The sequence below is a fragment of the Schistocerca americana genome, chromosome X (genome assembly GCF_021461395.2).
Source record: "Schistocerca americana isolate TAMUIC-IGC-003095 chromosome X, iqSchAmer2.1, whole genome shotgun sequence".
NCBI lineage: Eukaryota > Metazoa > Arthropoda > Insecta > Orthoptera > Acrididae > Schistocerca > Schistocerca americana.
In genome coordinates this window covers 710,458,534-710,471,024 of record NC_060130.1, presented here as the reverse complement: position 1 = coordinate 710,471,024, position 12,491 = coordinate 710,458,534, and the positions used below count along the sequence as shown (strand labels likewise).

Sequence of the window (12,491 nt, the reverse complement as noted above, 5' to 3'; positions counted from 1 at the left end):
TAATTGAACTTGCTAGTTATGTATCACTTGAACCCTGAAAGTAGTGACAAAATAAATGTAGAATGTAAAAGGGAGAGGTTGTGTTGTCATTTTGGAAAAAATTCCAAACTCTCATTTATATCAATTTGTGCACTCTTGTTATGCCACAGCAGAATTTCTAATTAATTTGAGACGATTAGCACCTAACATTAGCGGTATTACAGGGCCTAAATTAATAGCTATCTAGAATGTTTGTTTACCACCTTGGGCTTGAGAACACATTAAGATACGTTATCCACTTGCGCGCGATCACAAAATAGCTTTACCTACCAGCACTTTACACAAAATGACAACGCGTTACATCAGTTTCCAGGGATTTTAGTAGAGAAGCTTTCTCTTCAAAATTTAAGACTTAAATTACTGATAAAGACAAAATCGCACAGTATGTTGTTACATGATTAACGGTTTTTAGTAGGTATTGCATTGCAGCCAAATGTTCCAGCAATATATCTTGTCTCTTAGCAATAAAATTGAGTGAGATTTGCATCTAGGCTGATTTCTTAAGGGACTAACATTTGAAATACACGTCCCATTTTCGCATTTATTCACACAAAGTGCACTGAGGGAACATTGTTTTATGACTCGCTGCCAGCTTTAAAACGTGACATGCACAATGAATCGTTGCCCATACCCCTACCTTATAATGATAGGGGTAGTAATATCTGAGGTAAGGATTCATAATAGCTGTCGTTAGAATTACTATGGTGTTTTAAATTGACTTGTTGAAATAGATATGGGTCTAATGGTAATGCAAGTACAACGAATTTCTTTTCAGCATAGAAACCAGGAAATATGACTGACATGCAGGTAATGTTAACGTACTTGAAAGTTCTGAAATTTCTAAATTACAGAACGTATTTGGAAGGAATTTATCAAGGAAAAATCCGTAGGTACCGCAGTATCTATGTTATGTTCAGATGATGAGATTATCCATGAAAATATTAGAGCAAATGAAAACTGAATAGCGGAAATACTTTACAGAAGCAGAGTCCGTAATTCGTCTGTAACACAACGCTGCAGTCAAAAGTGAAAGCACACTGAAGTTTATTAAATCAGCAGTATCATAATATCTTGCATTCTCCCGAATGTAAGGTTACATGCTTTGAAGGAATTTGACATCATATTGATCGTGAACTACAGTTTTGCTATGAATATTCTATCATAAAAGTTGACGAGGAGATTCGGAGTAATCTATGACAAAACTGTGAATTTGTTTGTCTCCTCAGTCAGCGAAAGAAATAACATTTCGCTTGCTACAACGTATGAAATAACAGGACGAAATTGAGCAGTTTAATCCAAACATGCGATATCTCTACTGAAAGAATACACTTTTTTACCCAGTTGTTCCTACTGAGAAAATGAAACGTCTGCGGCATTCTAAGCCATGCACTGCTCGTATGGAACACTTTCGTATGTTGTCTGAAAAACGCAAGCCACCTTCGTTTGTGAGACAGAGTAACGTTCTTACATCCATTCGATCAGTAAGTCGTTGATCGTCATCAGAGGCCCAAAATGCTGCCATGTATGGATACCAAAACTCGTACGTTATCCGCTGATGGCCTGCATAGGGGCCATCAGCCTCATGGACTTGACGCCAAACGTACCATGTTACCATACACGGTACGTTCGACTAGCATGCTGTAGCTGTTCTCTAGGGTCCCGTTGACGCTTTGAGGTTTACGCAATCTCCAGATTGTATTAGTCGACCACAACATTACTGCACCTGGGAATGAGGACACTTCGGTCGGCTTATCATGAGTTTTTATCGCGATATTTCACGAGGACACGCTGAAACACTTGATAGTATATGCACAACTAAATAGAATTACTTGCGTTTTCCTTAGTCACCACTGTACTTATTTGCTATAACGTCATCACCGACCGAGCGGGGTGGCGCAGTGGCTAGCACACTGGACTCGCATTCGGGAGGAGGACGGTTCAATCCCGCGTCCGGCCATCCTGATTTAGGTTTTCCGTGATTTCCCTAAATCGCTCCAGGCAAATACTGGGATGGTTCCTTTGAAAGGGCACGGCTGACTTCCTTCCCCGTCCTTCCCTAGTCCGATGTGACCGATGACCTCGCTGTCTGGTCTTCCCCAAACAACCCAACCCAACCCCCTCATCACCGCTTGTCTCCGATAACGGCCTCGCGAGGCTAAGTTCAGTAATATCGTCGTCGCATAATAATTACGGCAACGCTCAAACTCTTCAGAAATGCAGCTGTCAGTCACATAGAAATCACATATCCTTAAGGTCCCTCGAACTGTTATCAAATATCGACAACCCATTTCTTAATCCTGCCACGGTTGACTACTCACTACGTAGCAATGCTGCTGCTCTGAGCCCGTGATCATAATTCATACGCAGTTGTTTGTGAACAAAAAATGGTTCAAATGGCTCTTAGCATTATGCGACTTAACTTCTGAGGTCATCAGGCGCCTAGAACTTAGAACTAATTAAACCTAACTAACCTAAGGACATCACACACATCCATGCCCGAGGCAGGATTCGAACCTGCGACCGTAGCAGTTGCTCGGCTCCAGACTGTAGCGCCTAGAACCGCAGGACCACTCCGGCCGGCGTTTGTGAACAACTAAAACGTTTCTACAGCCAATATTGCCAACGAACGATAGCGACTTGTCGCTCGACTCGGAGTTGGCCAGCTTGAATCCTAGTGGTGGAAAAAATAAGTGATGTGCCTATATAATACACTGCCCGACAAAAAGAGACGTACCCAGAAGACACGGTCAGATGTCAATGCAACTTCATACACTTACACACCATCGGCGATCATGTAAATGATTAAAATTGCAATTCTCTGTGACAGTTAGAACGGCCACCAGAGAGCTTTGGTGCTATACTGTACGTGTTTAGTGTTATTATCAGGCTTGGTAAGGTATATAGGGAAGGTGAACAAATCAGATACTGAGTGGTTACTGTGAAGGACACGGAGGTGTCACGTACTCCTGTTATCAACACCTGACAGACTTTAAAGGGGGCGTTACTGTGGGTCTTCATTTGGTTGGCTGGTCGAATGGTACAACATCCAGAGTTGTGGCGCATTTAGATGTGACAGTGGCCCAAGGTAGAACTGCATGCGAGCACGACGACACGCATACTCTTCGTCAAGGTTCCGGTCGACCACATCTGACCACACAAGGGAAGAGCGCCGTATTGCGCATCAAGCATTGTAACGCCACCACATCTGCACCGGCCACCCGAGAAGTAATAATGGACCCTCTGCAACCATTGGTCTGAGACTAGCAGCAACCTGACCAGAGAATTACTGTCTGATGCGTAGGCTGCCATTAACACTATGACGCAAATCTCTGCCGTGACCGGGATGCACTGATTGCCGGTGAACGGCGTCAAACTGTGCTCAGCGATAAATCTCGGTTCTGCACTATCCCTGATGGCCATCATCGACGAGTATGGCGGCGACCTGAGTGGTTAGAGGTCCAGTTCTTCCATCAATAGTGCATCTGGGGCAACCTACGTCCTCGTATGTGACCTCTCATGCGAAAGTACTGTGGTGTCATTTTTCAACAAGACAATGCTCGTCCACGAATGGCACGTGTCTCTATGAACTGACTGCGTGATATTGAGGTGCTAATGGGGTCAACAGTATCACCTGCTGTTCCCTTGACATCGTGGGCGGGACCAGCACGAATCCCAACTCCGTCCAGTGCTATTATCCAAGGTATCAAGAACCAGTTACTACATCTGTGGGGCCATCTTGCCTCACGAGAAGGTACAATAGCTTTATGACACCCTCCCCAACTGAATCAGCACACATATCGAGCCCAACGTCATACTGATAAGTGGGCTCATGCTGCCTAGCTCTTTTAGTTCTTTGTAAATTTGACTCGGTTCTTTACTCGTTGAAATAACGTTTCATACCATCTCAACTCGCGAATTTTCATGTTGTTTTCTTCTTCCTTTCTGGTTGCTACACTTTTTTGTCAGGCAGTGTAAATACTATTAATCTGATTGGTAGTATAACTTATTTATTTTCATCACCAGTATCCCGACCATAGAGAGTGAAAAAAAGAGGGCGTGAACTTACTAATCATCGAATTAGGCGACAATGTCTGGATTTAAATCCCAGAACTGTTCACAGTGGCTTCACTGTCGATGGCGAACCGACCGTCGCTTGCGTACCTTAAATTCGGGGGTCCCCTTGGTGCTATATGAGACAAACAGGCAATTTGACAGCACTGAGCGTCAGCTTCAGTCTTTTTTTTTTTTTTGTCATCACAAACATCACAAAATTACATGTATGCCTACGCACTGTCATGAAAGTTAGAAAAAATTTCCAGTTTAGGCGGATGAAACCGTATGAAAACAGTCGTAACTCAACGGTAGTATATCACGTAGGGCAAAGCTAAGGAGAAGTTTCAAGTAGATTTCAGAGAGCATAGCTACAGCCTAGTGCTAACACTAGGTTTGAGAATCATGAAAGAAGGTTGTGTGCGTGTAAGAAATCTAGAGAGACCGGAAGATTTCAGACAGATTATATAATAAGACAGATTTCGAAACTGGGTTTTAAACTGCAAAAGATTTCCAATGGCAGACGTGGACTCTGATCATAATTTAAGTGTTATGTAACTGAAGAAATAGCGGGAAGGTAGGAAACTAAGGAGCTGAGACTTGATAAATTAAAAGAACCAGAGATTAAGAGCCAGAAAAGGAGCATAAGGCGACGATTGATTGAAACAGGATAAGGAATACACAGTAGAAGACGATTGAGTAGCTTCAGGAGATGAAATAGAGACGCCAACTGAAACAGTAAAACGAGAAGTGACAGTAGAAATCCTTGGATAACACAAAACATATTATATGTAACTGAATAAAGGAGGAAGTTTAAAAATGCAGTACATGAAGCAGGCAAAATAGATGGCAGACGTCTAAAAAATTAGACTGGTACAAAGGGCAAAATTGCTAAGCAGAAGTGGCTAGACGGCAGATGCTAGGCTGTAGAAGTGTAAGAGACGAGAGGAAGGATAGATGCCTCCTACAGAAAGTTAACTTCTGGAGAAAAGAGAAGCACCTGTACAAAAATCAAGAGCTCAGACAGATTAACAGTACTAACCAAAGAAGGGAAAGTTGAAAGAGATACACGGGTTATACGAGGGAAAAAAAACCCGAAGAAGATACTATAGAAAGGAAAAAGGAAATATCTCAAGACGAGATAGGAGATGTGATACTGCGAGAAGGCAGAGCACATAAAAGGCCGAAGTCGAAAAAAGTCGCTGGCGTTGACGACGTTACCTCTGAATTATAAGGAGAGCCAGCCATGACAGAACTATTCCAGCTGGTGCGCAAAATACATGCGACCGGAGAAAAACCCTCAGATTTCAAGAAGAATGTAATAATTTCAATTCCAAAATGTCGTGTTTGTGAAATACCGACATGAATTATCCGCAGAATAATAGGACGACTGGGAGTAGCCAACCTGTGGGAAGATCAGTTTGGCTACCAGAGATATCCAGGAACACACTGTAATGACAGAATCATGAAAAGTTGCCGGGAAAAGGGCAAAATCATCTAAGTATGAATATTTACTGTGAGCCTTGTAAGTTACGGAGAGATGTACAGTGCAAGCTGATTTCGTCTGTCCATTAATATGTCATACGCATCGAGTAACTGAAATGTTCCCTCTACATTGGGAAGCATTCCACTTACTACCGATGTATGAGATAGTCTTCACACGTTAAGAATTACACCGAATAGTAATGTCTGCACTTACAGAATTAGGCACATATTTCTTTGTTTCCTCCACTTCCAGATAAACATCCGGAAAAACTAAAAGACTTGTATTTGCAGAGTCAGTTCTCTGTTGTTGGCAAAAGCAATACTTAACGTAAAATCATTGGGACGTAGGTTGCTCTGCTAGGAAAGAGAATCCTGGGTCTTACTGCAGCTGGTCTTCCTCTATGTGTATGTTGCAATAATAATCTGCAGAATTGGTGAGTCATCGTCGTTTATTCACGAAAGATACAAAACATTTCTATTGCCCAATTGTTCCAACAACACCAGCCTAAAACACAGCCTTAAACGCCAAACAAGGCAGAGTCCAGCGAACAGAAGACTTCCAGATTGAGAAGCGTTCCAGCCAGCACAAGAGTTCCAACGAGCAGAAGAGTTCCAGCAGTTTCGGATGAACGCGCCTATAGCGGATACTATGTAAGTGAGCATTATGTTCATTTTTAGATTTGGAGTGAGTTCTTTTATGATTTTAGGTAGTCTGTTTCATGTTCCATGGATCAGTTGCACGATTAATAGTAATGATCTGGAATGAGGCATTTTGCATTCAGATTATACATTCATGCGTAAATACATGCTGATCATTTAGAAGTGTTTTCCTCTTTATCTTTTATAGCTTTAATTTTTTCCAGTCCTGATGTGAAGTATTAATTCCTAAACACCACGTCTTATACACTACAAAAAATGACTCATCTACAAAATGGAAGGAGTTGTAAACGTGAAACTTCTTTAGTTTTTCAAATTTAACTTTCCTGTACGTCAGACATTTTACATCATTGCGTAAATGATCAAGAATTTTGGCGTCAGCATTATGTGCCCCATTTTGCGCCAAAGACAAACTTAATGTAGAATAATGAATGCCATTTTTTCTTCTGGATTTGTAATTATGTGCATCATTTTTCCCTTTGAACTGTAGTGAATTATTTACAACAAACTTCATGAGGGAATAAATATACACCGAAGCAGTTGTGAAAACGCCTAACTGGCTCAAATGGCTCTGAGCACTGTGGGACTTAACATCTGTGGTCATCAGCCCCCTAGAACTTAGAACTACTTAAACCTAACTAACCTAAGGACATCACACACATCCATGCCCGAGGCAGGATTCGAACCTGCGACCGTAGCGGTCACGCGGTTCCAGACTGAAGCGCCTAGAGCCGCACGGCCACACCGACCGGCAATGCGTAACTCCTTAAATAGATCTCTACAAGATGGTACTGAGTGAGCACCACATATTATTGTTATTCTTGAGCAACGAAGACTTTATTTCTTAAAGATTATTATTCTAGTGGCATTATTGAGTGAAAATACTCAAAATATGTTAACTTACTGGTTTGTCTCTCTGCAAGGTTTACAATGACTCGAACTGCAAATAAGGCTGAAATAAGTTGTTTCATTGTTCAAAAAATGTTTTTTTGCAGTTTAAATTCTCATCAATATGGACACCTCCCTAGCTGTTATTTACTTTTCACGTGTTATACTTACCATTGGCGTAGTACCTTTACATGGGCAGAAATGGATATGTTGGTTCTTTTTTAAATTAAGAGAGACCATTTGCAGAGAACCACTCAATTAAAATTTTAAGAAAATTATTTACGATTTTTTCTGTTGCTATATGTACGTTTCAGTTGACTACAATACTAGCGTCATCTGCAAAAAGAAGTAATTGTGTTTTGTGGGTATTAGAACGAAGGCCGATTACATACATGAGAAAGAATATTGAACCTACGATTCAGCCTTGTCGAAACCCATGAGTGATTTTTTTTCCCATTCAGAATAATCTCCCCTGCTTACATTGGCTGAATTACGAAGTATAATTTCCTCCATTCTTTTGGTTAGATATGACATTATCCACTGGCTGTCTATACTATCATTTCCATAAAACAGTTTATCAAGGAAAATATTGTTTCAAACAGTGTTATTTTGTTATTTAATGACTGCAAAATTTGGTGGGTGAATGTGTATACGGCATTCTCAGCTGAGCAACTCTTCTGTAACTTAAACTGTAATTTACTGAAGATATTAATGTCAGCAACGAAACGGGTTTGTAGTTATTGGCACGTCTACTATCATCTTTATTATAGAGGGGTTTAACAATGGTATGTTTTTATATTTCTGGAAAAATATCCTGAGTTAGTGGTGCGTAACATGTTCCAAAAAAGGCAGCGATTATTACATGGAACAAGTCTTTAACACTCTGTTGGAAACACCACCAAATGCAGATGACGTTTTATTTTGTGAGAGAATTTTTCTAATTTAAGAAGTATGTGAGAGATCTATATGATTGAGTTTTATGTGAGTTCCTTTTCCAACATATTGCTTTGAGTTTTCTCTTGAGCTGCTTGTCCCTATACTTCCTGCTACATTCAATAAATAATTATTCATACCCGCTACTTGTGACTGACCATTTATAGCCCTTCCTTTTAAAACAGTAGTAAGATTATCCTACTCTGTGGCCTTTAGTCCTGTCTCTCCTTTCGCTGCATTCCATACAGAGTTAAGTCTACTAGTATCAGACACAGAACTTAATGTGAGGAAGAACTTTCTGAGTGTACTTTTGGAACAGAGCATTGTATGGTAGAGAAACGTGGATGTGGGAAAGCCGGAACTGTGGAGAATCGAAGCCTTTGAGATGCAGTGCTACAGAGGAAAGTCTGCAATAGTAATTACTGATATATGACATAATTCGCGTGTTCCTTGATTTTTAATAACTTTCCTTAGTAATTCTGAGTAGTTTTATAGCATGCAACTACTGAAGGATCTCTACTTTTTCTTGCCAACTAATAACTCCCGTTTTCTTTTCACAAGACACTTTAATTGATCTAGTGATTCATTGTTATTTACGTGGCTGTTTAACATCCTTTCTGATCGGTTTACGAGGCAAGGTATTTTCAAATAATTATATGAATTTATCATGGAATAGCTTCAATTTTATGTCAACTCTTGGTTCATTATAAATTTTATCCCAGGCCATCAGCTGTAAACTATTCCTCAAAAAATTTGTCCTGAAATTATTAAATATTCCGATTTCCATCGAGGAGAATCTATATTGTAAGGCACTATCTTATTCATCCTAACTAAATGCGCATCATGATCAGAAAGAGAATTTCTTGTTGGGTATATAGTTATTTTCTTGCTTTGAGCTTCATCGGAGAAAACATGACCAACCAGTCCTAATGTCATTATCCATCTGTTTTGGAAAGTTAATTACTAAGATCAAATTGTAGGATCCATATAAGATATCCACATAATTTCTCGTGCCACAATCCTTCAGAAATTCTACATCGAAATCACCACAGACCACTAACTGCTTGTTGCTCTCTAACATATAGTACAGTAACGAATCCATATGCCTCATAAAGAGTTTAAAATTTCCCAGTGGATTTATATGCAGTTATTCCACACGCACACATTTGTATGTGGTGACCTCTACAAAATCTACTTATTTCAGTGTTTTTGAACTTGTGTTCTGACTTAATGTATGTGTGAGGAGACTGTTTCCAAAATGAATTTTCCACTCTGTAGAAGAATGTGCGGTGATATGAAACTTACTGGAGAATTAAAACTGTGTGCCAGCTCCCGGAACTGTACATCTGGAGAACAGAGTATGGAAGTAATATATGGACTAGCAAACAGGACAAGGAGTACTAGAGCCTTTTCAAATTTGCTGCTGCAGAAGAAAAAAACCTATGAAAAACTTTCACCTGAAGAGTGAATTGGTTTAGTGTGACTTGGAATAAGTCAGTCATGAAAAATGAATTTTTAAGGATGTGGGCTGTAATGTGTGTACAGAAATGAGAAGCTGTAGACAGGATCGGAAGACAAAGGAAGCAGCTTCTGACCATTTGAAAGACTAACAACTTAAAAATATACAAACAAGAAAATCAGAAAGGGAGCTTAGATTCGTTCAGAATTGGTACACTTACCGTCTGAAGTAATATTTACTGAGCAGAAGTTTCTCTCGGAGCGGACTGCAATGTGAGTACAACGTGCGGCGCGGTCTCCACCCCGACTGGCAAAGCACACCGGGTGCTGGCGGCAGTCAGATATGCCGACGAGATCTGCACGCTCCACGTGCTGGCCTTTGTGCGTCACTGCAGTTGGCAAATTATCGCAAGTACATCTCTCCACTCCAGCAGAGGTCGGACGGTCGGCGCTGCCACAGTTTATTTGCATATAATCTCGATCCTAATGCACAGTGGCTGGTCAACCACTAACTGGAGTAACCCCATTCCCAGAGTCTAGTTAGTATTGTCAGTCAACCTCAAAGGATTGCTAGTAACACTGACCCAGTGAGTCACATGTTCGCGCTAACTCGTATTTTTCCTGAATCGTGAATGGTCGCCGTGATTCATCTGCTCCAGGATCCAGTGACGCTGGGTTCTGCGCAGCAGCCACCTCCAAAAAGTCTTTAATCTGTATTCTACAAATATCTGCGTCGGTATTAAGAATTCATAAATGTTTTTATGACAGTACAATTCAGTAAAGAAATTTGAGTTTTTGACCGATGAAGATGACGTTAAGTCTACTTTTAATACTAAATCTGTAAACATATCTCTCTCCAAGAAAGCAATCGACCTCACATAGTATTTCGAACTAAGAGTTGACAGAAATCCCAAGCTTGAAGTAGAAAATTTTGAAATTAGGCTCCCTGTGATGTGGAAGGTTTAAAGCAACAAGTAAACACAGTAGGTACAGGGAGATCCAAAACGAGTCCGACTGCTCATATGGACAAGAAAAAACGGCGTTGGAAAACTTAAATTGTTTGATGTGTCAATCGCCTGCCAGATCCGGGCGCGCAAGTCGTAGATTCACTCGGAAACGTCCTAAAATCTATAGCACGAAAATACCCTGACCACATTGTAATACTAGAGATTGACATTAATTTTCATAGCAAGGACGCAGAGTACCCTATGGCGTAAGGATGGAAGGACAGTCTAGCGAAGTAATACTGAACTAATTAACAAGTAGTTATCAACAACTAGTCCAGTAGCCCACACACGATATATACAGTCACGGAAAAGAAATCGCAACCCCAAAAAATAATTAAATTACATTAATGACACTTCAGGAAATAATGTCTAGGTAACACATTTAAGTGGTTAACATTGGACGATCACAGGGTAATATAAATGCGAGATAAGCCACTGCAAATGTGAACTGTTGTTACATTAATAACCTGTGTAGCCGCCAGAATGTTGAATGCAAGCATGCAAAGGCGTATGCGTTGTACTATAAAGTTGCCGGATGTCAGTTTGTGGGATGGAGTTCCATGCTGTTGCACTTCGTCCGTCAATACAGGAACGATTAATCCAGTTTGTGGACGACATTGGAGTTATCGTCCGATGATATCCCATAGCTGTTCGATTGGAGACGGGTCTGGTAATCGAGCAAGCCAAGGCAACATGTCGAATCCCTGTAGAGCATGTTGGTTACAATGGCGGTAAGTAGGTGAGCGTTATCTTGTTGGAAAATACCCACATTAATGTTTTTCATGAATGACAACCGGTCGAATCACAAGATTTGCGCACAAATTTGCAATCAGGGTACGTGGGAGAACGAGAATGCTCCTGCTGTCATACGAAATCATAGCCAAGACGATAACTCCAGGTCTAGGTCCAGTGTGTTTAGCACGCAGACATGTTGGGTACAGCTCCTCTCTTGGCCTCCTCCTAGCCAAAATACGGCCATCACTGGCACCGAGGCAGAACCAGATTTCATTAGAAAACACAAGACATTCACCTTGCCCCCCAATGAACTCCCGCTTGAAACCACTGAGGTCGCAAATGGTGGTGGTTTGGAGTCAGTGGAATGCACGATACAGGGCGTCTGGCTAGGAACTGTCCTTAAAAGTAACCAATCTGAAACAGTGCGTTTGGTCTCTGTGGTGCCCACTGCTGCTAAAATTGCTGCTGCAGACGCAGTACGATGCGTCAGAGCCATACACCAAACACGACGGTCTTCCCTCTCAGTGGCGCCACTTAGCCGTCCGAAGCCCATCCTTCTTGTGACCCTACATTCTCGTGACCACCGCTGCCAGCAATCATGTACAGTGGCTACGTCCCTGCCAAGTCTTTCTGCAGTATCGCAGAACTTTCAGTTTCTCGTTCAAACTCAGTGAGGTGCTGATAGTGTCTTTGTTGCTTTAAACGCATTCTTGACTGACATCAACTCACCATGTCCATCTCAAACGTAACTAACGTCCACGAACGTTAGTGTGTATATTTAAAGCAAACCTGATTTGCATCGCCATAATGGTGCTACTAGCGCCACTCTTAGGCGAATGGTGTGAAATTTGAATAGACATTATCTTTCAGATGTAGAAACACGCCTACCAACTTTCGTTTATGTCGCACAACTCCTTCTTGGTGTTACAATTTTTTTCAGCAGAGTATTTTTGGCCTCCTGCGTACAAACAGAGCTGATTTTTTTCAAAAGAATCATCGAATATTCAGTAATTAGCAAATTATAAGGCCACTACAGTGATGATGGTATGTATTTGACGTTCGTAATCATACCAAGTAATCCGTATTCGTTAGCCATAACGTTTTACTCCAATACCATGGTAAAACATAGGAAATTTCAGTAAGTCCACTTTTAAAAGAAGTGGTAGTTAACAGTGGTAATACATATATAGTAACAAACATCACTGGGTAGTTTTTTGCATTGGGAATTTGAAAACAGCA

General features: G+C 40.9%; 1 protein-coding gene across 2 annotated transcripts in view; it reads right to left on the bottom strand.

The window, feature by feature from the left end:
• Positions 1 to 12,491, bottom strand: part of LOC124555548 (MAM and LDL-receptor class A domain-containing protein 1-like) — a 399,742-nt gene that overhangs the window by 328,433 nt on the left and 58,818 nt on the right. Inside the window, exon 1 of one of the 2 annotated variants that reach the window (XM_047129503.1) lies at positions 9,732 to 9,806. The exons of the other annotated variant lie outside the window; for it this stretch is intronic. The gene's annotated coding sequence lies outside the window, so the exon portion shown is untranslated. Of the gene's footprint in view, positions 1 to 9,731; positions 9,807 to 12,491 lie in introns of those variants that run through there. 2 annotated transcript variants of the gene reach the window in all.